A 25,674-nucleotide genomic window follows, 5' to 3' on the forward strand; every position below is an offset into this window, starting at 1 on the left:
AAGGGGGGAAAATGGTGCCTATGATTCTTTGCCTCAAACCTCTCCCTAGTGTTTATTAAAATTCTGAGGGTATTTGTTTTCTTCACTGACATTAATTTGGCAACCACATCCCATTCCATCTACTTAATGTGAGTCCTGTGTGAGCGATAAGTTAACATCCTTCCACTGACCAGGAATACATGGCTTTGCTGGTCTTAAAAAATAAATGCTTCTTGAAAGCACTTGTAACTTGTTAAACTTCCACTCTATTACTAACATGACTTGGAATGTAATTGATGTGCTTTACAGGGCTGTTGAGGAAGCCAGTATACTCAGACGTGACACAGGCAGCTTGAACACTCCTGGACATGGGAGACACCTGCAAGGTGAGTCCATTTCAGAATAGTGCATTTATTTTGTAATTCGTTATTCAACAGATAAAAACAGTAATCCTAACAAGATAAAGTCAAGGATAGTCATTATATTTTACTTTATATTTTATCATAACTGAATATTATATTTATGTAGAACATTACAATGTGTTTGTTGTATTTTATGTAACTCTAGACCAAGTGAAGAGATGACTTTAACCCTTTGAGTGCCAACCAATATCCTAGGAACTATGCTAACATTGCCAAGGCATTTTTGCTGATTTTACAACAGTTTAGGAAAAAAATTATGAACCACAAGTAAATGAAGTTACATATTCAAAAACTTAAGGAAACCTTTACTACATTTGTTTTCATCTTTGACATATATTGTTTGCTGATTGTATTATAAAATACTAGTAGAAAAAAATTTTGAACAAAACATATAATATTAAAATAAAATTAATGTTGACTTTGAATACATGAATGAAGATATTGTTTAACTTTTAATAAGATTTTGATAAAAATCTAAAATATTTAGTATATTCTTTGAATGCACACAAAAAAAATTAGGCAGATAAATGCCAGTGGTCAATTTTAGAACTACAAACATTCGGAGTTATAAGTAATCTGCACTTAGGTGCCATCTGTCAATAAAGAGTGAACTACTAGCATCTAATAGTGACACTGCAGGAGGAGTGTGATAGCGCTCCCGGCACTTTTGGCGAAAGACAGGAGGAGCGCTATCGTGCTCCCCGGCACACTAGGGGTTAAAATATATCTGGCATAAAAGTAATTACCCTTTGCGTATTGGATAGGTCATTATTTTGAGTCACACTTTGTAAGTCACAGAAAATGAGATATCATGACTAATCCTTAATCCATTTTACATCTAAAGATAGCAAACATTTTGATTAAAAATTTGAAAAACAAGCTAATTATTTAGATATTTTATCTACATGATATTAAACAGCCAGATGTCTGGTTAAAGTTCTTTTTTTAAAAAAAAGAGCAAAATGGACATTTCAGTTATCTTCTAAATTTAATTAAAGACCAATTTGATAAAAAACATTTACTCTGGAACTTGCATTATCGATTTTAAGTGCCTGTATTGACCAAATTAGCCAGAGGCTTTACAAATGGTGCTTTATGTTGCACTAAAAAGTAGGTAGGGTGGTGGGCACATGGTACAATAAACAGATCTTGAAACAGGGAAACCTACACCTGAAACCTATGTGTTCATGTTGACCAATGTCACCCCAATAAATTAAGAAATAAAATTAATAAGTAAATAAAAGTTTTTTTAAAAAGTGGGTAGCCTGAGCCTTCAGCTCCCCTCAAATTCAAATGTTATGGGTTGATAGGGGTGTTACTACACCCATATCTGTGATTGGCAGAAGATTTGGGGGCATTGAATGCAGTCTCAGTGGGAGGTGAGACTATGTGTGTACACATGTGCTTATATCTCCCCTAATTTTTTTGCCTAGATACTTGTTCTTTCTCACATCCTTTTTCATTTCCTATTTATATTTTTAGAATTTCTTTTATTGATTGATTTTAGTGAGAGAGAGAGAAAGGGAAGAAAGAGAAAAAGAGAGAGAGATAGAAACATCGATTTGCTATTCCACTTATTTATGCATTCATTGGTTGTTTCTTGTATATGCCCTGACCTAATCAGGGATTGAACCCACAACCTTGGCATGTTGGGACGACGCTCTAACTAACTGAGCTACTTGGCCAGAGCCTCATTTTTTGTTTATTAACACAGATAAATGGCTATTAAATCAATCTAGTGCTATCATCCACTGTTAAGCTAGCTTTTGTAAATCCTTTAGGTCTGATCACAATGATTACTTAAAAATCACCTGGCAAAAAATCTAGATTAAATAGTCTAAATATGATCTGTGTGTCTGTAGTAAAACTTCTCTATCTAGGAAGATAACATTTTCAGTTGGAATATGGTTAATTTTAAAGTTTTAAGAAATATACTCAATGCTAATATAAAGCAGTTTCCAATTTTATGGCATTTACTGACTTATTTTTCTGAAACCCCACTTATATGTGATTAATGGGATTTTGTTCAGATTTAACTTTTCTTTGTTTTATTTATTTTTCAATGCTTCTTGGAATACTTTAGAAGCTTCCATCACTGTTCTGTTTTTTAAATCAAGTAATGTATGAAGAATAATCAGTTTTAGATTTCAAATTGTGATTTCATGCATGGGTATAAAATAAAAAATATACCGTTTACTTTTATTAGGATGTTATTACTCAAATTCTATAGTGTTAAGCATTTTGACTAAAGCTTTTGTTCTTATGTTTTTAGAATATTTAGGTATTATGACTGTATATCTCAAAAAATCAAAATATGTGGTTTAAAAATACTAATATGGTTATGAGGACAAAGGGACTGTATATTTTAAATCTGCTTAGTTCTTCAAATATCTAAGCTGTATGGTTGTCATCCATCCACCATACAGAATTATGATTCCATCTTCAGTTTATTCCTCTTAGACAGTAACATTTCTTATGTTAAGTTATAACAGAAATGAACTATAGGGAATTTGATTCAACATTCACAAAGTCTCAGAGATAACACTATACCCTTCCACTTAAAATTAAAAGGCTTTTGCACACCTAGTTGGCAGCACTGACCATAAATATTGGTTTTATAAAATTGAAATAGAAGTTATTTTCCCAAAGCCAGTAGACAGCGTAGTGTCTCCCTGAAGAGCATTGTAGGCTTTTTAAACACAGGGGTCCTCAGCTTTAAGTCTCTTGCTGTGATGTCTTATCTATCCATATGGTTCCTTTCATCTTTGGCCTTAGTCCAGTTTTCTTTCATTTGGGGATGATGCCACTTTGTTTTCTTTAATCAGTTTGGCTAATAAATGCCTAAAATATATTTTATTATATTTAATTGCACTAAGAAATTGAACTTTGATTACAATTAAGTAGAAAATATCAAATATGATATTATTATAGCATAAGTTGGTCCAGCATCTGTGTTACATTGCATTATCGAAACATATGAAACAATCAAATTTCTCACTTGGCCATCCCTTGCAGGCAATGACATGCTGTTTCTTACCAGTTGAAATCTGTTTTATTGTTATTGTTCTCATTGTCCATGGATCGTCCTTACAATTCCATAAATGCTGGTGAATTCCCAGTGGTTTCCTATATTCCTTATTTGTTACATTATTCCAGAATAAGATATTACAAGAAAGAAGGAAGGAAGGGAGGGAGGGAGGGAGGGAGGAAAAGGAGAGGAGGAGAGGAGAAGAGAAGGGAGGGGAGGGGAGGGGAGGGGAGGGGAGGGGGGAGGGGAGGGGAGGGGAGGGGAGGGGGGAGGGGAGGGGAGGGGAGGGGAGGGGGGAGGGGAGGGGAGGGGAGGGGGGAGGAGGGGGGAGGGGAGGGGAGGGGAGGGGGGAGGGGAGGGGAGGAGAGGAGAGGAGAGGAGAGGAGAGGAGAGGAGAGGAGAGGAGAGGAGAGGAGAGGAGAGGAGGAAGGGAAGAAAGGAAAGCCTCACAAAACCATTTTAAATCAGGATTTAGGTAATAGCTTAAACCCTAGGCCAAAAACAGCCAGTTCATTGTTTTTAATGACCTGTTCTTTTTTTTTTTAAGGTAATAAATTTATTGTTTCACTTTGACTATGGAAAACAGATTAGGATACATAATTTTGACACCCTAATTGTAAAAGTTTTGCCCTGTCCTGTTTGGCTCAATGGGTAGAGCATCGGCCTGCGGACTGAAGGGTCCTGGGTTCGATTCCGGCCAAGGGCACATGCTTGGGTTGCGGGCTCGATCCCCAGTGGGGGGCGTGCAGGAGACAGCCAATCAGTGATTCTCTCTCAGCATTGATGTTTCTATCTCTCGCTCCCTCTTCCTTCCTCTCTGAAATCAATAAAGAAATATATATATTTTTAAAAAAGTTTCCCATGCCCATTTCTCTTTATTTTTTATCACCAATTTTAATTAAGATTATATTGACATGCTTCTTGTATTCTTTTTTTTTCTTTATTGATTAAGGTATTACATATGTGTCATTTCCCCCCTTGTCCCCTCCCCCCCGCTCATGCCCTCACACCCCTGGTGTCTGCTTTTTTGCATTGGTTATGCTTATATGCATGCATACAAGTCCTTTGGTTGATCTCTCCCCTTACCTGCACCCTCCCCTACCTTCCTTCTGAGGTTTGACAGTCTGACTGATGCTTTTCTGTCTCTGTTTTTGTTCATCAGTTTATGTTGTTCATTATATTCCACAAATGACTGAGATCATGTGATATTTATCTTTCTCTGACTAACTTATTCTGCTTAGGATAACGCTCTCCAGGTCCATCCATGCTGTTGCAAATGGTAGGAGTTCCTTTCTTTTTTTAGCAGCTTAGTATTCCATTGTGTAAATGTACCACAGTTTTTTAATCCACTCATCTGCTAATGGGTACTTAGGCTGTTTCCAAATCTTAGCTATGGTAAATTGTGTTGCTATGAACATAGGGGGTGCATATATCCTTTCTGATTGGTGTTTCTAGTTTCTTAGGATATAGTCCTAGAAGTGGGATGACTGGGTCAAATGGGAGTTCCATTTTTAGTTTTTTGAGGAAACTCCATACTGTTCTCCACAGTGGCTGCACCAGTCTGCATTCCCACCAGCAGTGCATGAGGGTTCCTTTTTCTCCGCATCCTCGACAGCACTTGTCATTTGTTGATTTGTTGATGATAGCCATTCTGACAGGTGTGAGATGGTACCTCATTGTTGTTTTGATTTGCATATCTCAGATGATTAGTGACTTTGAGCATGTTTTCTTATGTCTCTTGGCCTTCATTATGTCCTCTTTCAAAAAGTATTTAGGTCAATTGCTCATTTTTTTGATTGGGTTGTTTATCTTCCTTTTGTTAAGTTGTATGAGTTCCCTGTAAATGTTGGAGATTAAACCCTTATCGGTGATAACATTGGCAAAAATGTTCTCCCATGCAGTGGGCTTTCTTGTTGTTTTGTTGATGGTTTCTTTTGCTGTGCAGAAGCTTTTTATTTTGATGTAGTCCCATTTGCTTATTTTCTCTTTAGTTTCCATTGCCCCAGGAGCTATATCGGTGAAGATATTGCTTCGGCATATGTCTGAGATTTTGCTGCCTGTGGATTCCTCTAAGATTTTTATGGTTTCCTATCTTATGTTTAAGTCTTTTATCCATTTTGAGTTTATTTTTGTGTATGGTATAAGTTGGTGGTCTAGTTTCATTTTTTTGCATGTATCTGTCCAATTTTCCCAACACCATTTATTAAGAGACTGTCTTGATTCCATTGTATGCTCTTGCCTCCTTTGTCAAATATTAGTTGAGCATAGTGGTTTGGGTCAATTTCTGGGTTCTCTATTCTATTCCATTGGTCCATATGTCTGTTCTTGTGCCAATACCAGGCAGTTTTGAGCACAGTGGTTTTGTAATACAGCTTGATATCTGGTGTTGAGATCCTTCCTAATTTGTTTTTCTTTCTCAGGATTGCTGCAGCTATTTGAGGTTCATTTTGTTTTTAATAAATTGTAATTCAAGGCAATTAGGCCCTAGGAAGAAACTGGATTTGCTCCAAAGGTTCATACATGCTAGAGATCAGCTATTCATGTTCCTTTGACCTTATGGCAAGGCCACCTTCGTTGATGCCATATCTTCCTTATTATTCATTGCTTGAGAAAAGTCAGTAACTGACATGGAAACAGCTGAGTGTATTATTCTAAAATGAAGTAACTAAATCATGAGTTTGAAGGTTGGATGTAGAAATCCTAGGGATGGATTGAAATAATATATACTAGTAGCCCTGTGCACGAATCCATGTGTGAGTAGCTTGCTGCCGTTTGCCTCAGCTGGCCACCCGCCCACCACCGCTGGTAGCTCTCTGCTGCTCATAGCTCACTGCCCTGCCCTCCTGTAGCTCTCCACCACTTGTAAATTGGTCATGGCATTACAGAGTAATGGATAATTAGCATATTCCTCTCTTATTATATAGGATTAGTTTTGACATGGAGTCTTCCTATGAGAATTTAGAACAATTAGTCCCTTTAAAAGCATCCGTACTTCATTAGATGTGGCCATAGTAGCCACTCTTCAAGGTTAAGCCTTAGTGGGGAGAAAATGGTAAATAGTTAACACAAATCTTCACTGAGAAATTATAGGGGATAGGAAAGATGGGAACCAACATACCCACAGTACTGGTCCCCTAGGCTGAGCTGAGAAGAAATAAATATAATATTGTGATAAAGGGCCAGGCTGGGAGAGCATACTGGGCAATATTAAATGAGAAAATACAAGTACATATATTATAGAGCAAGCCTGACTCTTTGTAAGCTAACTCTTCTGCAGGAGCTGGTGTGGACCCTAATGCTTAGGAGGAGAAGACAGCAATGGCAAGAGGGAAGGGCCAGAAACCAGGTTGTGCTCCTCCTAAGCATCAGATCCCCTGACAGTTCAAATGATGCTCCCAATCTCAGGCTTCAGGGACTCCTCCCTCGGGTCATCTACCTTGAGACTCAGGCAAATTTAGCTGATTTCAAGTCCCACCTGAACTCAAACACAGGTGTGTTCTGCATCTCCTTCCTCCAGCCGACTACTAGTGAGGACTGACAGCATGTACAAACATGTGTAAATCTGGAACTGCTGGAACAGAAATAGGGACTTTTAGTCTCTAGGACAAAGAAGCGTACAGTGCCCTTCAGCAGGACTGTCTGTGTACAAAGCTGGCAAGTTATCCATGATTTCCATGACAGGAAAGATCTCTGAAGTTAGAAAAGGGATAGTATAGGATTGAAATATTTTTCTAATTAAGACACCACAAAAAAAACCCTCTAAATAAGTTCTGAGTCAAGAAGAGATCTTACAGAGAACCCTCAGCTGGCAAGAGCTGACCTAGCAGCCTCTGACCCTTTCACCTGAGTACTGCCTTTCTGTAGGGTCCATCACTTTGATTACCTCTGCCAACACTAAATTCTGAGACCGGATAGTCTGTCTTTAGATTGTTGGCCTATGTGTAACTATACCTTTCTATTCCTTCATTCTTTGTAGTGAAATAGCATTTTCAAAATTAATGTGACTCAATACCAAACAAAAATACAAAAATTAAAAGGCAGTAATTACAAGCAAGACACCTCAAATGAAGTCACTTCTAAAGTCCAAGTTCTTGATCTTAAGATGTGTATGACCCAGACCTCAAAACTGAAATTTTCTGCTCTAGGTCTTCCTCCCACTACCCCATCCTGCCTGTTACTTGATCAAAGTTTTCTAGCTGCCATGTTTTCTCCCTCATTTTTCCAAATGTTGTAAATGTTCAAACAATAGACTGAGATAGAAAATAAATAGGGATGATCTTACTTCCACTAGGATAGTCAAGAAAAGCCTCTCTGTAGAGAAAATAATTTAGCCAAGAGCAAAAGAAGTTGGGGAAAGAGTGTTCCTGGAAAAGGGAACAGCTTGTACCCAGACAGGCAAGAATCTGGTGTCCTGGAGGAACTGAAACAAGTTCCAAGGGGCCAGAGTATATTGAGGAAGGGAGAGAGGGCATAAGACTAGGCTGCAGAGAAGTCAAGTGTTAGATCATGTAGGACTTGTGAGGATTTTATTGTAATTGCAAGAAGCCACAGAAGGCTTTAAGCAGAGGAATGACATTATCTGATTTATTTTTGAGTCTTTCTTGCTGCTATCTAGAATAGGGAATCAAAAGGGGAAAAATAGAAAAAGGGAAACCAGTTAATAAGCTTTTGCAGATATCTGGGCATATAATGATGCTGGCTTAGACTACTGTTTTTCAAACTGTGGGTCAGAACCCATTAGGGTCACACAATCATTTTGGTTATGTGACCAATATTAGTGAAATAGAATTATGTACACTAGAAAATTTCAGAGGCCATCGTATAGTTTCATGACATTTGCTTTCAGTTTTTTTATGCATAAAAATGTAGATGTGCAAATACTAGATTGCAGTGTGAAGTGGATTTATCACTAAGCATAGTGGTCATAGAAACCACTAAAGTGGTGAGTGGAGGCAGAAAGAAGAAGGATTTCATCCACATAAAAGTATCTTTAAATACTTGAAGATGAAAGAGGTCATCTTGGAAAGGACATAAAGGGAGGTGAGACAGAGTTCTGTGGTATATTTTATTTCAAGTATTATATCCCTATATTTATACCCCGCTTATTCTTTAAGAATTATTTATAATAACCTATGCAGAGTATAAATATAAGAAGATTGTGTCATTAATAATAGAGGAAAATTACAGATAACCAGCCAGTTTTTTAAGGGTACATAAAAAATTGGAACATAACCTGATGGTCACCAGTAGGTATTTCTCTCAACTTTTGGCTAAGCATTTCTTTTCTGGATCATTGATATTCTCTAGGGGAGTTTATAAGCAAGCGTAGAATATCTACAAAAAAGTTGCGTTCAGGGGAGGAAATACTGAACTCAGTGTCTATTAAATCTCCATTCCTTCTGAAAGGGAATGTCCCTTGGTCTTCTGAGGTAACAAGTCTAGCTTTGCTGAACTTTTTCACAATGTAATCTGATCTTTGTGCCATTTAAAGTATAAATTCACCACCATCAACTAACTGGTCAAAAACTTGCATCATCACCACAATGAGTAATGAAAATTATAGTACCTCAGGTCAAATGTCATGTTTATGTTTTATTTTGTCTAATATAGGATATAATGACCTCCCTTAGGGAAGGTTATCTTAATCTCTCTATCCATATCTGCTTGAGCAGCTTAAATTTAAACTGTTATTTGGGATAAGTCTCTAACCTGATGAGAAGTAGATTTATAATAAATCATCACTGAAATTTAAAACTTGTCTTGGAAAATAAAAGGATAGATGTGCTGGGCAATTAGCAGATGCAGAAACTCTTTAATTATAAATTACACCATTACCTGAGGAACTTTATGCTCTGCTGATGAGAGGCAGACTCTAATAATACACCTTTTCATTTTACACACACATATGCACACACCCACAATCTCTGAAAATGTTAAGATCCATATGTTCAAACAACCCATTTACAAATTGCTAGATGAGACCAGCAGTAATTCCCTACTCCCTCTGCCATTTAAAGAAAACAAATTTAGTATTCATCATCTTTCTTCCTCCTAGAATCCATTGCATCAGTTGTATAAGCATGCCTTTCCCCTCCTACCATCAGATACTTGTCTTGCTTTGGGGTAGGTGGCAACCAAAGGCTGCAATTGTATTTTAATAGTAAACTCTTAAAGATTTTCAGAGTCAAACAAATGAGTCTCTAATTGTAGAAAATTAACTTCCAATATCAGCTACTTTGGTTGCTATGTGAGATGCTTCACCCATTGTTTCTCAAAACAGACCACCCAAGTAACTAACTGCATATGCTAAATGTCCATACATTTTGATAAAGCCACCCAGAGAGCCACTCCTGACCTGACTAGCTGTGCTGCTGACTACTGTAAAAGCCATTCTTGTGCTGCTGGATGAACCAAAGATGTTCAGCAAGCATAAAGCTGAACACAGGGCAGGGGGATTGGGGGGGAGCATCATAATTTTCAATCTGTTTCTTCATTCTCAAACCTCACAATGTTGGACCTTTCTGCAGAACTTTAGTGTGGTTTTATTCAACGAGAAAAAGTCTGGTACAATAAAAGCTTCCTCTTAGCACAGATAAGTCTAACAGACCAATAGTTCTTTGGGTAAGTAGGATTAATTATCAGGAAGCTGTTGATAGTTCATTGTCGACTTATAAAAACCTAGTAAGAATGAGGTCAACTAAAATAATGGGTCCATTTATAAGTTTGGGTCATGTAATACCTTATTAAAGATCACATTATTTCAGCAAAGAAAATATTGCAGAGAGCTCTCCTCTAAAAAGAAAATAGCTTTTTTTGTGTGCTGGAGAGCTTCCAAACCACACCATTGCAAAACCTAAACACTTCAAACCATTGAAAGTTAATGTTTAACTGTCTGGTTCCAGTTATCTGAAAAATCCTTTCACCCTTGGTAATTGATTTTTGTTGAAATCCTGGTGTCATTTGGCTTTTAATCCCAATTATGTTCCTCATGCTGGGTGAACATACTTTCATTGCCCACAGGTTATATTTTTATATCCTACATAATGTAGAGTATATTCTACTTTGTGTGATTAGGAGAAGTAATAATCAGCATTTTACTAGAGTTAGGGAAAACAGTAAAGTGTAGGGCTGGCCCAAGGCATGATTGTGAAATGCCTGAAATTTTTAAAGCCCTTGTCTCCTAATTTGTTATTTAACTCTTTTTGTGTCCTAATCTCTGTGAAATGTTGTTCAGCCAAGAGCTGTGTTGTGGCCCCTTTAAGCATCAATTTCCTCCTCTGTTGGAGGATAAACTGAGACCATGCAAAATATCAGGTACAACATATGGCCTAATACATAGTGGATGTTCAGAATTGTTAGGTCATCATTCTCATCTTCATCAACCTCTCCTAAGCCTCAGGACTAAGGTATACTTAATACGTATTTACGATAAGATTGCTTGTAAGAATGTTTGCTTTTAATAATTTCTTGGGAAAAACAAACAAACAAACAAAAACCAAACAAAATAATAATGATTTATTGAAAACTGGATAGCTTTCCAAACTCAAAGAAATGTGTCTCTACCTCTGACATTTTAGTTTCCATGGAGGTGGAGGAGAGATGTGGTAGCAGGTTGGGGAAGGCTTTACTGCCCTGCAGTGATGTGACAGCTGCCTGATTATTAGACTGACCTTACTGAGAAAAAAGCGGATCATGTGAGTCTGACACGGAGCCAAGCAACATGTGGGACCAGATCTCTCACACCACAGCCGAGAGCCTATGTCCCAGTTCGGTTCCAAAACTACTCCCCTGCAAGCCCACCTCTCCTGCCATCAACCATTCACTGAAGGGTATGGTTAGTTACTGCATTTTTGAATGCTGTAGTGGCTGAGGCAATTATAGGATCTGCGAGATCTGAAGCTTGCAATTATAGGGGCCATCTTTAATAGAAAGAATGCAAAATAATAGATATAAGTGAATATTTAATTAGAATAAGTTAAGAAATCACCACTAAGAATATATTTAATAAACTGACAAATACCACTATACTATCCATGTTTTTAATTGCCTTCCTGACATACCTTGTACTGTTTTTTTCTCCTACTGGTTTTTTTTTTTTTTTTGGTTGCATATTCTGATTGTTTTCTCCTGTATTTCCTAATAGAAGAGAATTTCTTTTTTAAAAAATATATATTTTATTGATTTTTTACAGAGAAGAAGAGAGAGGGATAGAGAATTAGAAACATTGATGAGAGAGAAACATCGATCAGCTGCCTCCTGCACACTCCCTACTGGGTATGTGCCCGCAACTAAGGTACATGCCTTTGGCCGGAATCGAACCTGGGACCCTTCAGTCCGCAGGCGGACGCTCTATCCATTGAGCCAAACCGATTAGGGCATAAAATACATTTTTATTGATTTCAGAGAAGAAGGAGAGGGAGAGAGAGATGGAAACATCAATGATAAGAGAGTATCATTGATCAGCTACCTCCTGCACACCCCGTACTGGGGATCGAGCCTGCAACCCATGCGTGTGCCCTTGACCGGAATCGAACCCGGGACCCTTCAGTCTGCAGGCCGATGCTGAGCCAAACCAGCTAGGGCTAAAATGTTTTTTAAATCTTACAAAAGCCTATGCCTAAGTAAATGAGAGTCCCTGAAGATTTAAACTTCTGAGCTTCACAGAAAATCTAGCTCTGCCCAGAAAGAAATTGGAGGATAAAGGGGAGAGGATCTACCCTTCCACATTTATGGAGAACTCTTTTATGCAGAAGTACTTGGTAACGTGTAAAGGGGAGGGTGGGGCTAAGGGGGAGAGATCAACCAAAAGACTTGTATGCATGCATATAAGCATAACCAATGGATACAGACACCGGGGGGGAGGGCATGAGTGGGGAAATGGGGGGACAATGGAGGGATAAGGACACATTTGTAATACCTTAATCAATACAGGAAAAAAAATGAAATGAGAGCTGAGGAAGTGAAAAAGAAGAGTTATACATATGTAATGAAATAATATTAGTATTATTATTAAAGTCCATTGTGCCCAAGTGTGAGGCAATACCAGAGGCAGGAAAGGCAAAATCTGCTTCCTTGGGGATTGGAGAAGGAATTTGAGTTGGCCTCTTCCTGAGCGTGGTTCTCTCCTCCCCTTTCTTCAGCCCTGCTCAAGGTGATCTGAAGAAGCAAATTAGAGCTTGGGCAAATTAGTTTGCCTCTCTAAGCCTAAGTTTCTCATGTATAAAATGGCAGTGATAATACTTTCTTACAGAATTGTGGAAAAGATTAAATGGACACTATACTACTTGGCTCCTCATAGATAATTAAGATATTATAGCTATAATTCTTATTGTCCATATTTTAAGTGATAGCTGTAAGGGAAGAATCAGAAGGGGCGTGTTGGATAGCTATGAGTCCAGGGATTCCAGATAGAGAAAACAGCCTGGAAGGTCAAACTCTATAAATGCTAAAAGGGATGCTTTCAGTTCCAGCTTTTCCACTTTGCCTCAGGGCCTAGTAGCAACATAGTGAAAGTGACCATGGCAACATCACAGCCACAGTATTCTATAAACAGAATTTATCAATAACCATGAGGCTTTTAGGAGGCAACAGTAATTCATATCTGACCCAGATCTTCCTCCTGATGTAGGCTCTAACTAAAATTGCATGAGATTTGGGAAACATTTTAGACTCAGAGAGTTTGATATTTGAATAAGATCGCCAAACTGCCCCTGGTAATGGTTGCAAAGAACTGACACTGAGCACCCAGCAGGTAATAGGGGATCTGTAAAGTAGTGTATCCTCAGGAGTCCTGGACACTGCTGCTTGGGCATGGCTCCGGCTCTGAGTAGCCTGAGAGGTTAGGCAAGTGAGGCAACAGCACACTGCCATTAGTGATCGGCTTTGAAGTCAGACTATCCGAGGCCCCAAATTCCAGCTCTAGCACTTAACACCTTTACAACCTGAGAAAACTACTTAAATTATCTATGTCTCAGTTTCCTCTTTCTAAAGTGAGGATAATAAAGTACCTCATAGGGTTATAGTGAGTGCTAAAATAAGGATTAAATGAGATATTTCTAAAGCACTTAGAACAGCGCCTGACAAGTACTCATTTCAAGTGCTCAATAACAGCTAGCTCTAATGCTAAATGGGAAATCTGGTGATGTGTAGCAGGTATTTGGTTTTGTGGATCTGGCACTCAAGAAATACATAGTAATTTAAGATAGATTTTACAGAAAGGCACCAAAGCAAGTAGAAACCGAGGCAATAGGAGAAATGGCAACAGCAATAGCACCTGTTAATCTAAAAGTGAGTCCTAAAAGAGGACTACCTGCAGTTACAGAAATCAAGATTCCAAAACCAAGAGGCATTCCCAAAACGATAAAACATACCTGCCCTTCATAGAGTGACATATAACTAAAGAAAACAAAACTATCCTGGCTGGTTTGACCCAGTGGTTAGAGCATCAGCCTGTGGACTAAAGGGTCTCAGGTTTGATTCTGGTCAAGGGCACATACCCTGGTTGCAAGCTTGATCCCTAGGCCCAGTCAGGGCATGTGCAGGAGGCAACCAATCAGTGTTTCTCTTTCACATCGATGTTTCTTTGTCTTATCCCTTCCCTTCCACTCTCTCTAAACATCAATGGAAAAAATATCCTTGGCTGAGGATTAACAACAACAACAAAAATACAAAAGTAAGAAAAGGGGCAAGAGGAAAACAACCTATAAAACAGCTTTAAAAAGGATGAAGAGGGCCAGAAGGAAAAAAATAAGCCAAAAGATAGACAAAAAGGAGGGGAAGAAAGAAATTGAATCAAAAAGGAAAAATTTATTTAAAACAGAGGTTACATCAACCTCTGATTCTGAAGAAGGAGATGATCAAGGTGAAGAGAAAAGGTGGAAGAAACTTTCAGACTGCTCAGAGAAGAAATATGCCCAAAGGCCAACATGAGAAAGAAACAGCAGATAGAAAACACAAGCAAGAGGAGCAAATGGAAACTGGGCAGTGGAATAAAGATGAAGGAGAGAAGCCAGAAGTTAAGAAAATGGAGAAGTGTGAAATATCAATGGGTTCTTGACTTCAAAGGAGACATGCTGAAATTAAAAAATCACTCAAAATTGATAATCTTGATATGAACAGGTGTACTGAGGCCTTGGATGTTGCTTCACTTCAGGTCACAATGCAACAAGTTTCAGAAACACACAGATAATTACCACACTGAAAAAAAATACAGAGATCCAAAGTGAGTGAGATTATCATGGAAAAGTCTGCAATGTTGTTTAACAAGTTTAAAAACATGTTTCTGGTTGGTGTAGGAGATTCTATAATCACACAAGTGCTGAATAAATCTCTTGTCGAACAAAGACAGCATGAGGGAGCAAATAAAACCAAAGATCAAGGGAAGAAAAGGCCAAACAAAAAGCTAGGAAAGGAACAAGCAGGTTCAAAGACTCTAAATGGAGGATCTGAGGTTCAAGACAGTAATCAGCCACAACATAAGAAAGCAAAGACAACGCCAGCAGCCAGAAAAAGTCATCCAGTGAAGAGAGAGACTGAAATATCTCTGAAGGATGCTAGGTTGACATATCTGGAATATAAAAAACATTTGAGAAGTTTTTAATGGATTTTATTTGCAATATTTAGGTAGCTGAAAGTTTTAAATTTTTATAAGCATAGGTTTTGATATTTAAAACTTGATTTGAGGGAGAAAATATCTCTATCTTTGTTTAAAAGTAATTAAACATTGCTTAATTGTAAAGCATATATTTTAGATTTTCTAGTGTACTTTGTGATATACATTGTGCATAGGCACAGGTGGAAGGGGATAAGGTGCAAATACACATCTTAACAAGCCACTTCGCCACCTCACTCTCAGTTGTATTTGCTTTGGATTCCTGACCACAAAAGCTTATCAAAGGCCTTGAACTTGCCAAAGTGGATATGGCCCATGACTAGAAGGGGAAGGCACTGCCTCCTTGCCTTATAAATATGTTTGCACTTGAGGTCAAGAATAGTTTAAACTTTTTTCTAATATATAAACATTATATAATCACCTGGCGATCATTATAGATGACAGACAATGTGCTAAGCATTATATTGGGGATAATAGAAGACATATTAGAAATAATATAAAGTTTCTATAGTATATCTACACTAATAAAAGAGAAAAATGGTAATTGGCGTGTGGCGATACCGTTTTCATTGGCTAATCAGGGCTATATGCAAATTAACTGCCAACTAAGATTGGCAGTTAACTGCCAACTAAGTTTGGCAGTTAACTGCCAACAAGATGGCGGCTAATTTGCATATGTAGGCACAATACAGGGAGGCGAAAGGGAAAGCAGGAAGAAGCCCCCTGCCACTGACAGTGATCTGAAACCCAGGGGTGAGCTAAGAGCTGGAGAATCAGGCGCCTTTGCCGCCCTGGCCAGTGATAGCAGGAAGTAGGGGTGGAGCCAGCGATGGGAGCTGGGCACGGTCGAAGCTGGCAGTCCTAGGAGCTAGGGGTCCCTTGCCTGGGCCTAAAGCGAAGCCCACAATCGCGGTGCCCCCCGCTGCCACTGCAGGTCCCCGCTGCCTGGGCCGGACGCCTAGGCCAGAGGCGTTAGGCCTGGGCAGGGGCGGAGCCTGCAACCGCGGGGAGCTGGGGGTCCCCTGCCCAGGCCTGACACCTCTGCCGGAGGCCTCAGGCTTGGTCAAGGGGCCGATCCGGTGATTAGTGATCGGAGGGTGATGAGGGTCAACTCCTCTGGCCGAGGCATCAGGCCTGGGCAGGGTGCGGAGCCGGGGGTTGGGGGGATATGATGGTCCCCTTGCACAGGCCTGAAGCCTGGGTCAGAGGCGTCAGACTTGGGCGGGGGGTGGAGCAAGCGATCAGAGGGAGATGGGGGTCCCCTGCCCAGGCATGATTCCTGGGCCAGAGGCCTCAGGCCTGGGTTGGGGCCAGAGCCAGTGATCGGGGGGAGATGGGGGTCCCCTGTCCAAGCCTGACACCTCTGGCGGAGGCGTCAGGCCTGGGCAAGGGGCCGATCAGGCGATCGGAGGATGATGGGGGTCAATGCCTGAGGTCTCCCAGTATGTGAGAGGGGGCAGGCTGGGCTGAGGGACACTCCCCCCCACACACACCCAGTGCACGAATTTCGTGCACCGGGCCCCTAGTATATATATAAAACCCTAATATGCAAATAGACCGAATGGCAGAACAACTGAACAACCGATCACTATGACGTGCACTAACCACCAGGGGGTACGCACAGAACATGGTGGGTGTCAGCAGCAGGTGGCAGAGTGCAGACCATGGTGGGCATCGGCCACAGCAGGATGGTGGAGCAGGTGAGCGGGGTGCCAGGTCAGGGTGGGGTACCAGTCGCTGTCATCAGGGTTAGCCTCTGATGGTTACCGAAAATTATTTGCTCCTGTGCGCCATGGTCCTACCCGGCGCTCGCACCTGCTGCCAGCGCCCGGCACCTGCCCTGATCACTTGGCACCATCAGCAGGTGTGAATGGTGACTGCCGGCCCTGATTGCCCCTGAGGGCTTCTCCACCTCCCCCTGCTCCTGAGGGCCAATTGGGGCAGATGCCACTTGCATCTGCTGCTGGCGTCAGCCCCAGTGGCTTCATGCCATCAATGGATGTGAGCAGGACTGGAACCATCATCATGTGGGAGCAGCGGCGGTGGGAGCAGGGCTGCTGGCAGGGAGGGGACCAGAGGCTGTGGCAGGAGGAGCCAGGAAGGGGCATGGAGGATGGGCCAAAACCTGCCCTTGTACCCACTACAGACTCACGGCCCACAGTTCCTTTCAAGGTGCATGAATTCATGCATTGGACCCCTAGAATTAAATAATAGCTAGAATTCCAGTGCCTGGTATGTGACAAGCACTGATTTAAATGATCTATATATCAACTGATTTCAAAATTTTGATGAGAAAAGAAACACTAGTGTGATACTAGTATTATCGCCCCTGTTTTATAGAAGAGGTTCAAAGATAAGGAAAAGTCACATGACTAGGAAGTGTGAAGTGAGGCCTATTTTCTGAACCACTATGACATACATTTTTTTCAGCATCTGCAAGAAAACATCTCTAACATATTTATTTGGAGAAGAAGTATACAGATAAGCATTATTTCATAGTGATGTAACAAAAATCAATTTTTGACTTTAAGAAAACCTCATAATATTGCAATTCTTATTCATATTTACTGAGTACCAACTATGTACTAAGCATTGTTATATAATTTTATATATAACTGAACTTTCAAAAATGAACAAAATGGACAAAAAACCCTGACCTCATGTCCAAGCGAGCTGGCTCCATCTTTCAATTTCATACAATATTCAACATTACCACCATCATCCCTTCATAGCTGAGATGAAGCCAATGCCTCCCTGTGTATAAAAGAACAACACTGAATCATTAGAAAGAGAATTACATTGTATGACAGAAACTACCACTACCCACTCTTGAAAGCATCCTTTTGGAGAAAACTCTGCTATACTGGACCATGGGTGAAAAATTACATAGGGGGACACTGAAAAATTACATAGGGGGAACAAAAGAAAAATTATATATGGGAAATTTTTCCTTGCAGTTTACTGATCTTTTGAGCATCTAAGCCAATAATCCAGGTTCAGAGAGGCACTACTCATGAAACTGAGCAACTCATTTGAAACTTTTCAATCTATTTCCTAAGGATTGGATGACCTGACATCTAAGATCATTTTAAGTCTGTCTTAAAGGTAATAAATATTAGGAGTTAGGAGGAAGCCATAGAGTTCTACATGTTTCATTTCCTACCTACTCACAGGCAGAAATCTCACAACATCAAGTGCTTGCTAATCAGAATAGGATATCCTGACCCAGACCTCAACAGCAGTGCAAATGGAGCCCCAGAGCTCTGTGACCTTCTCCCTTTCACACCTTGTGATACCCCATTCCCATCAGAATTTATCACTGAAACTTATTTGACCTTTATTCCAAAATAAAACTCATCCTTCAGTCCCAGACATTGTTGCCAAATAAAATACAGGATGCTCAGTGGACTTTAACTAGACTTCTGTATTTTTATGTGCTAAGTCTGACAACATAGCTCAGGTCTTTCAGCCCCTTAGGAGAGAAGTCCACCGCATCCAGGAAGACCTCATGATCACCCAGCCTATTGTAATCTCTCTTTTCTCAATACTCTCTATTTTACTCCTGTGCTCATTTTCTCCAAATCTGACACATGTTACATTTTATTTGATTGCATGTTGTTGTTGTATTTTCTGTTCTCCCCTCCTCCCAACAGGATGAAAGTACCACAAGACTAGATACTTATCTATTTTGTTTATGTTATCCAGTGACTATAGTATTGCTTGGCACAGAAAATATTTGTGAATGAATTTGTGAATTCTCTATTCATTGCATATCAAAAGTGATATTGCCATTATGATAAAGATCATAGGTACATTGGATAATCATATTATAAAAGTAGCTGATATGTATTGAGCATATAATATGGAACAGGCAGGATGATAAATAGCTTATAGGAATTAACTTAATGCTCACAAAAATCCAATGATGTAGAACTGTTACCCCATTTTACAGCTGAACTAACTGTTACTGAGACAAAAAGTAACTTGCCCAAGGTCACAGAGGGTAACATTGAGATTTAAACCCAGAAGCCTAATTCTAGAGTCTTAGTTCTTTAACTGGGTCTTTTCTAATGGATACTTGTACCTGCTGAGAAATAGAACCTGGATATGGACAAAGACATTCTTATGTAATAGACATAACTTGTCATGTTAATGGAACATTTGGTTGGAGAGAAAGATGAAGGAGTGAGGTCATGGCTAGGTTATCCTTTTTTCTTCACTTTGAAGCTCAGTCTTGATTCCAATAGGCACCAATCTGTCCAAAATACCATATACACATGTAGGATGTTTCTTAAGACTTTTGAAGGGATTTGTATGTAAGAACTGAAGCCACACAGATTCTAGCATAAAAGTGATATCCATTTTACAAACAATTAATTTGAATACAAGTAAATACCATTTGAGTAGATCTGATTTAAATTTCTAGTTCCTTCTCACTTAAGGAACAGGCTATACTGTTTATCACTCACAAGAAAGAATCCCCTCCATCTTACCCATTCTGAAAGTCCTTTTCTTCCCCTTTCTGTGTTGGCTGCTCACACTGCTCTGTGCTGGGTTCCTTTTCTTATATCATGTATTTACTATCATTTTCATATTACTGTCTCAGCTAAAAGATTCCAAGTTTATGTTAAGGACTCCTTATATTTGGTTGGCAGACTAGTGCATTATCCCGGTACCAGGACCCAGTAATGACACATGGAAAACAGAAACCAAGGGATGTTACTGGTTAACTATTACTTGCTCTTTTATAGACAGTGCTTTGATGAGTCTTTTTCCAAGCATCTAAACCAATGATCAGCAGTCTGTTGCCAGTGGGCAAAATCCGTTCGACAGCCTGTTTTTGTGTGGCCCCAGTAGCAGGAATGATTATTACAGAAAAACATTTGCAATCAATTGGATGAGAAAGAACACTAACGTTGAGCTTCAATTAAGTAACAAAAAAATAATTCTTTTAATTAGTAGACTTGTATTTAAATAGTGTACTCAATTATTAATATTTTTAAATTTCATCAACAAAATTGTGGAAATTTATTTGCTTGAGTACCTACTTATTGGCTTAATATTCAAAATTTATAAGGAACTTATAAAATTCAACACCAAAAAACAAACAATTCAATTAAGAAACGAGCAAAGGACCTGAATACACACTTCTCCAAAGAGGATATACAGATGGCCAATAGACATATGAAATGATGCTTATGGTCACTAATCATCAAAGAAATGCAATTTAAAAACAAAACTATCAGAATGGATATCATCAATAAATCCACAAACAAGTGTTGGTGAGGATGCAGAGAAAAGGAACCCTGATGCACTGTTGGTGGGAATGCAGACTGTGGAAACGAGTATGGAGTTACCTAAACAAACTTTTTTTAAAAAGTTAAAAATGGATGCCCTGGCTGGTCTTGCTCAGTGGGTAGAGCATGGGCCTGCGGACTGAAGGGTCCCGGGTTTGATTCTGGCCAAGGGCACATGCCCGGGTTGCGGGTTCAATCCCCAGTAGGGGATGTGCAGGAGGTGGCCTATCAATGATTCTCTCTCATCATTGATGTTTCTCTCTCCCTTTCCCTTCCTCTCTGAAATCAATAAAAATATATACTAATAAATAAATAAATAAATAAATAAATAAATAAATAAAATGGAACTGCCTTATAACCCAGAAATTCCACTTCTGGGACTATATCCAAAGAAACCAGAAACACTAATTCAAAAGAATTGTTTCACACCTAAATTCATGCAGCGTTATTTACAGTAACTAAAATTTAGAAGCATTCCAAGTGCCCGTTAGTAGATGAGAGGCTAAAAAAGCTTTGGTACATTTACACAATAGAATATTACTCAGCCATTTAAAAAGAAGGAAATCTTACCTTTTGTAACAGCATGGATGAATCTAGAGAGTATTATGCTAAGTGAAATAAGCCAGTCAGAGAAAGACAGATATCATATGATTTCACTTATATGTGGATTCTAATGAGCAAAATAAACTAACAAAGTGGAGACAGACTCATGGATATAGAGAACAGACTGACAGCTGTCAGAGGGGAGAGGGTTGGAGGCTGGGTGAGAAGGGTGAAGGGATTAAGCAAAGAAACAAAAATAAAGACTCATGGACACAGAAAACAGTATGATGATTGCTAGAGGTAAAAGAAGGTAAAGGGGATAAATGGTGATCTAAGGAGACTTGGCTTGGGGTGGTGAAGACACAATGCAGTATAGAGATAATATATTGTAGAATTGTATAACTGAAACCTGTATAACTTTATTAACCAACGTCACCCCAATAAATTCAATAAATGAAAACTTAAAGGAATAAAACAGTATCTACTTATGCTCAATTTGGCTTCTTGGCACAGTGATCAATTCGTATTTTTAAAAATGGAGCAATTATTGTTTCACCTATTTTAACTTTATATAGTAGTGGCCCGGTGCATGAATTTGTGCACATTGAAAGGAAATTAATTAGAAGAAATATTTTAATATCGCTACTCGCCCTTTCTCTATAATAGAAGTGTCAACCAAATTCACAATTGACAATGACAGATGGAAACACACACACATATATATAAACTTGCTTAATTATACCTGCTTTCTGATTTAGCTAAACTTTTTCCAGACCAGTGAAGCACCCCAACTTCTCTTTCAGATATTTGTCAGCAACCCAGCAGTAAATATCAACACAAAGCAGATTATTATTATAGATCATGCAGGGAAAACAAAGGGTAAAATATTTAAGTACAGCAGTGTTTGACTATATTCTGCGCAGTGAGAAAACCTGAAGCCATTTTCAAGGTCCACCATTTCTTATTTCTTTTCAGTCGGGTCAAGTTTCTAAGCTTTCTAAATCTCTGTTTTTCAGCTAATGAAAAGAAAATAGGATTCCACCAAGTCTCCTATCTACCTACTCCAGGACTTCTGTGAGGATCAAATGAGATGAGGCGCGGGAAAACACTTCTTAAACATTTGATTAAACTGTAAAATGTTTGCACCTGGCTATAAAGCAAGTCATGTTCCTGGGCTGAAGAAACTGCAAGGAGGCTAGTCGCTAGGGAGAGAAAGCCAGGCATTGCTATATGGCGTCATTACCTGGTGCCCATAGTGACCTTTTCAGGGCTGGGCTGGGCTGTGGGCTGCATTTTGCGCCATGGGGTCTCAGCAGCATTAGCTGCAGTTTGGTGGGCTGTTGCTCCAAGGTGGTTGTGGGGCCTGTGTCCCACTTGGGGGAAGCCAAGTGTTGATTTGTGGGTGCCAGGTCCATGGTGCTGTTTCTCTGTAAATGGTCAGTGCGGATCACAGCAGCTCCTGTGTTGAGGGTCTACCCCCTGGTGGTCAGTGTGCATCATAGCAACCGTTTGGACAATCGGACACTTAGCATATTAACCTTTTATATAGACTAGAGGCCTTGTGCACAAAAATTTGTGCACTGGAGTGGGGGGTCCCTCAGCCCAGCCTGCCCCCTATCACATACTGGGAGCCCTCAGGGGATGTCCTACTCCCTGCTCCCCTTGGGGAGCGGGCCTAAGCCACAGTCTGGCTGCCCTTTGTGGGTGTCGACCGGGATGATCAGGGGAAGGCACCAGCCCCATCACCCTGCTGTTGCAGCCACTGCCAGTTATCACAGCCACCAAGGCATTTTCATCAACATGGACTCCAGTCCCTTCACCATGAAAATATTACAACTTTCTTTAGGCATTTTCAAGATGTGTCTTTCGTAGGATATAACATTTCTTTCTTTCTTTTTTTATCCTCACTTGAGGATATGTTCCCATTGATTTTTAGAGAATGTGGAAGAGAAAGGGAAAGACAGAGAGAAACATCAAAGTGAGAGGAACACTTTGAGCCCTGCATGAGCCCTGACCTGGGCCCGGGCCAGGGAGGAGCCTGCAACCTAAGTACATGCCCTTAGTCAGAATTGAACCCAGACCCTGTGGTGGACAGGCCGAGGCATTTTCCACTGAGCAAAACCAGCTAGGACAGGATATGATATTTCTTAGCCCTCCAGCAGTGGACCTTCCTTTTTTTCTCCAGGAGTGTGGTAAAAAACCCTAGATCATCTTATTGGATTCTTATTACCCAAGTTACTAAGAATATTACCAGTGGCATACAGGGAGCTTAGCCAGTGAGCAGTCAGAAAAGGCTTTTCCTCTGTAGTTCACACAAATTGCTAGCTCAGCCCCTGCCCAGGCCTAACGCCTCTGGCCGAGTCATTAGGCCTGGGCAGGGGACCCCCAGCTCCCGCAGTCATAGGCTCCGTCCCTGTTCCCCGCCATCACCGGCTCCCTCCCTGCTCCCCGCCATTGGCGGCTCCGCCACTGCCCAGGCCTAACACCTCTTAGGCCTGGGCAGGGGACCCCCACCTCTCCACAATCTCCCGCTCCGCCCCTGCCCAGGCCAAACACCTGTGGCTGAATCATTAGGCCTGGGCAGGGGACCTCTAGCTCCCCGTCATCACCAGCTCTGCCTCTGCTCCCCGTGATTGCTGGCTCTGCCCCTGCTCCCCACCATCACTGGCTCCTTCCCTGCTCCCCACCATTGCCGGCTCCCTCCCTGCTCCCTGCCATCGCCAGCTTCACCCCTGCCCAGGCCTAATGCTTCTGACTGAGGCATTAAGCCTGGGCAGGGTACCCCCAGATCCCCACCATCGCCGGCTCCGCCCTTGCTCCCCGTGATCGCCAGCTCTGCCCCTGCCCAGGCCTAACGCCTGTGGTCGAGGTGTTAGGCCTGGGCAGGGAACCCCCAACTCTGCCCCTGCTCCCGGCAATCGCCGGCTTCGCCCCTGCCCAGGCCTAACACCTCTGGTCAAGGCGTTAGGCCTGGGCAGGAGACCCCTAGCCTCCTGCGATTGCCGGCTCCACCCCTGCTCCCCGTGATCACCGGCTCTGCCCCTGCACTGGCCTAACGCCTGTAGCTGAGGCATTAGGCCTGGGCAGGGGACCCCTAGCCCCTGCAATCGCCAGCTCTGCCCCTGCTCCCTGCCATCACTGGCTCCCTCCCCGCTCCCCACCATCGCCGGCTCTGCCCCTGCCCAGGCCTAACGCTTCTGACTGAGGCATTAGGTCTGAGCAGGGGACCCCCAGCTCATGATCACTGACTCTGCTCCTGATCCCTGCCATCACCGGCTCCGCCCCTTCCCAGGCCTAACTCCTCAAGGCATTAGGCCTGGACAGGGGACCTCTCAGCTCTGATTGCAGGCTCCAATTGCCGCTGGGTGCCTACATATGCAAATGTACTGCCATCTTTGTTTGGTTAATTTGCATACTCACCTAATTGGTGGGCGTAGCAAAGGTACAGTCGATTTGCATGTTTGTCTATTATTAGGTAAGATAACTTAAGTATACTATTTTGTGGTATCATTTTTGAAATTTATATTTATTCACCACACAGGTGTTTTGATTTTATTGTTAATATTTTTCATTTCCATAAAAAGCTCATATTTTTAGCCTGTTGCATTCTTTTATCACAACTAATTGTTATTTATTTTTAGTGGGTGCCAAATTAATATCATCTCAGTGTTAAAAGATAATTCAGTTCTGGTGGGGGTGATGGAGCAAAAAAAGGAAAAAGAGAGAACTCCTGGATATGGACAAAAGTGTGGTGATGGCAGGGGGAGGGATATGGAAGAGGGCATAGAGGGGATAAATGTTGATGGAAAAAATTAAATTAAATTTTAAAAAGATAATTCAGATCAACTAAATATAGGTCTCAATAATCACAATCTAGAATGGCCTTTCCTATGGGACCACTGCTTGCTATCCACATCAATAAAGATATTAAGATGTAAAAAATTAGAAAACTAGCCTGAGTATATACTTATACATAAAAGGAATCCCTTCAGCTGACCCCAAGAAAAGTATGGAGCACCCCTAATGGAACTATAAAGAAACAATTATGATTTTCTCCATATTAAACGTTTTTTAACGCCTTCCTTTTCTTTCTTGGTGGACCTTGAATCAGCAAGGGGAAGAAAAACACATCAGAGAGCCTCCATCCCTGAAGCCCTCTCTAAACACCATCACTGTATTTAGATTTATGGAGCAAATAGTTCAGCCTGGACTTTGGGCTGTTTATTCATCATTGAGCACTAGGACAGCAGTTTTCTGCTTCAAAGGAATTTGTTAATTTTATCATGTTCTGCCAAGGTTAACCCTAGGAGAAACTACAGTTTAGGTAAATATAGTTAGCTGTCTCACTTTGCTCACCTATATTGCCTTCACCTTTTAAAGTTGCCCCTCAGTTACCAAAGATTTGTAACATAGCCCTGTCATTCCTGCCTTAGTTTCTGAAAATCAGAATCTACTTTCTGGGACTACCATCACAGCTTTCCCATAGGCAGTAAAATGTCAGACATTTCTCCTAGCAATATTCTTTTCTGATACATCTCCTCAGGCAAGGGAAACAAAGGAAAAAATAAACATGTGGGACTACATCAAACTAAAAGTTTTTTTGCCAAGCAAAGGAAACCATCAAGAAAACAAAACAAAACAAAACAAAAAAAGCAACAATAAACAAACTAAAAAACTTTTCAATGGGAGAACATATTCACCAATGATACAGCCAATAAGGGATTAATGTCCAAAATTTATAAAGAACTCAGACAACTCCAAGTTTGTTATTCTTTCTCAACATTGCTGTGGCTA

The 25,674-nt window shown here is 40.6% G+C and overlaps 1 pseudogene across 1 annotated transcript; it reads left to right on the forward strand.

Moving 5' to 3' along the window:
* Positions 1-256: 256 nt before the first annotated feature.
* LOC308520831 (PC4 and SFRS1-interacting protein-like) lies at positions 257-15,028 on the forward strand (annotated as a pseudogene). Its single transcript has 2 exons — positions 257-365; positions 14,103-15,028. The product of its transcript is annotated as a PC4 and SFRS1-interacting protein-like (transcript).
* Positions 15,029-25,674: the final 10,646 nt, after the last annotated feature.

This window comes from Myotis nattereri, assembly GCF_964212035.1.
Source record: "Myotis nattereri genome assembly, chromosome: 6".
NCBI lineage: Eukaryota > Metazoa > Chordata > Mammalia > Chiroptera > Vespertilionidae > Myotis > Myotis nattereri.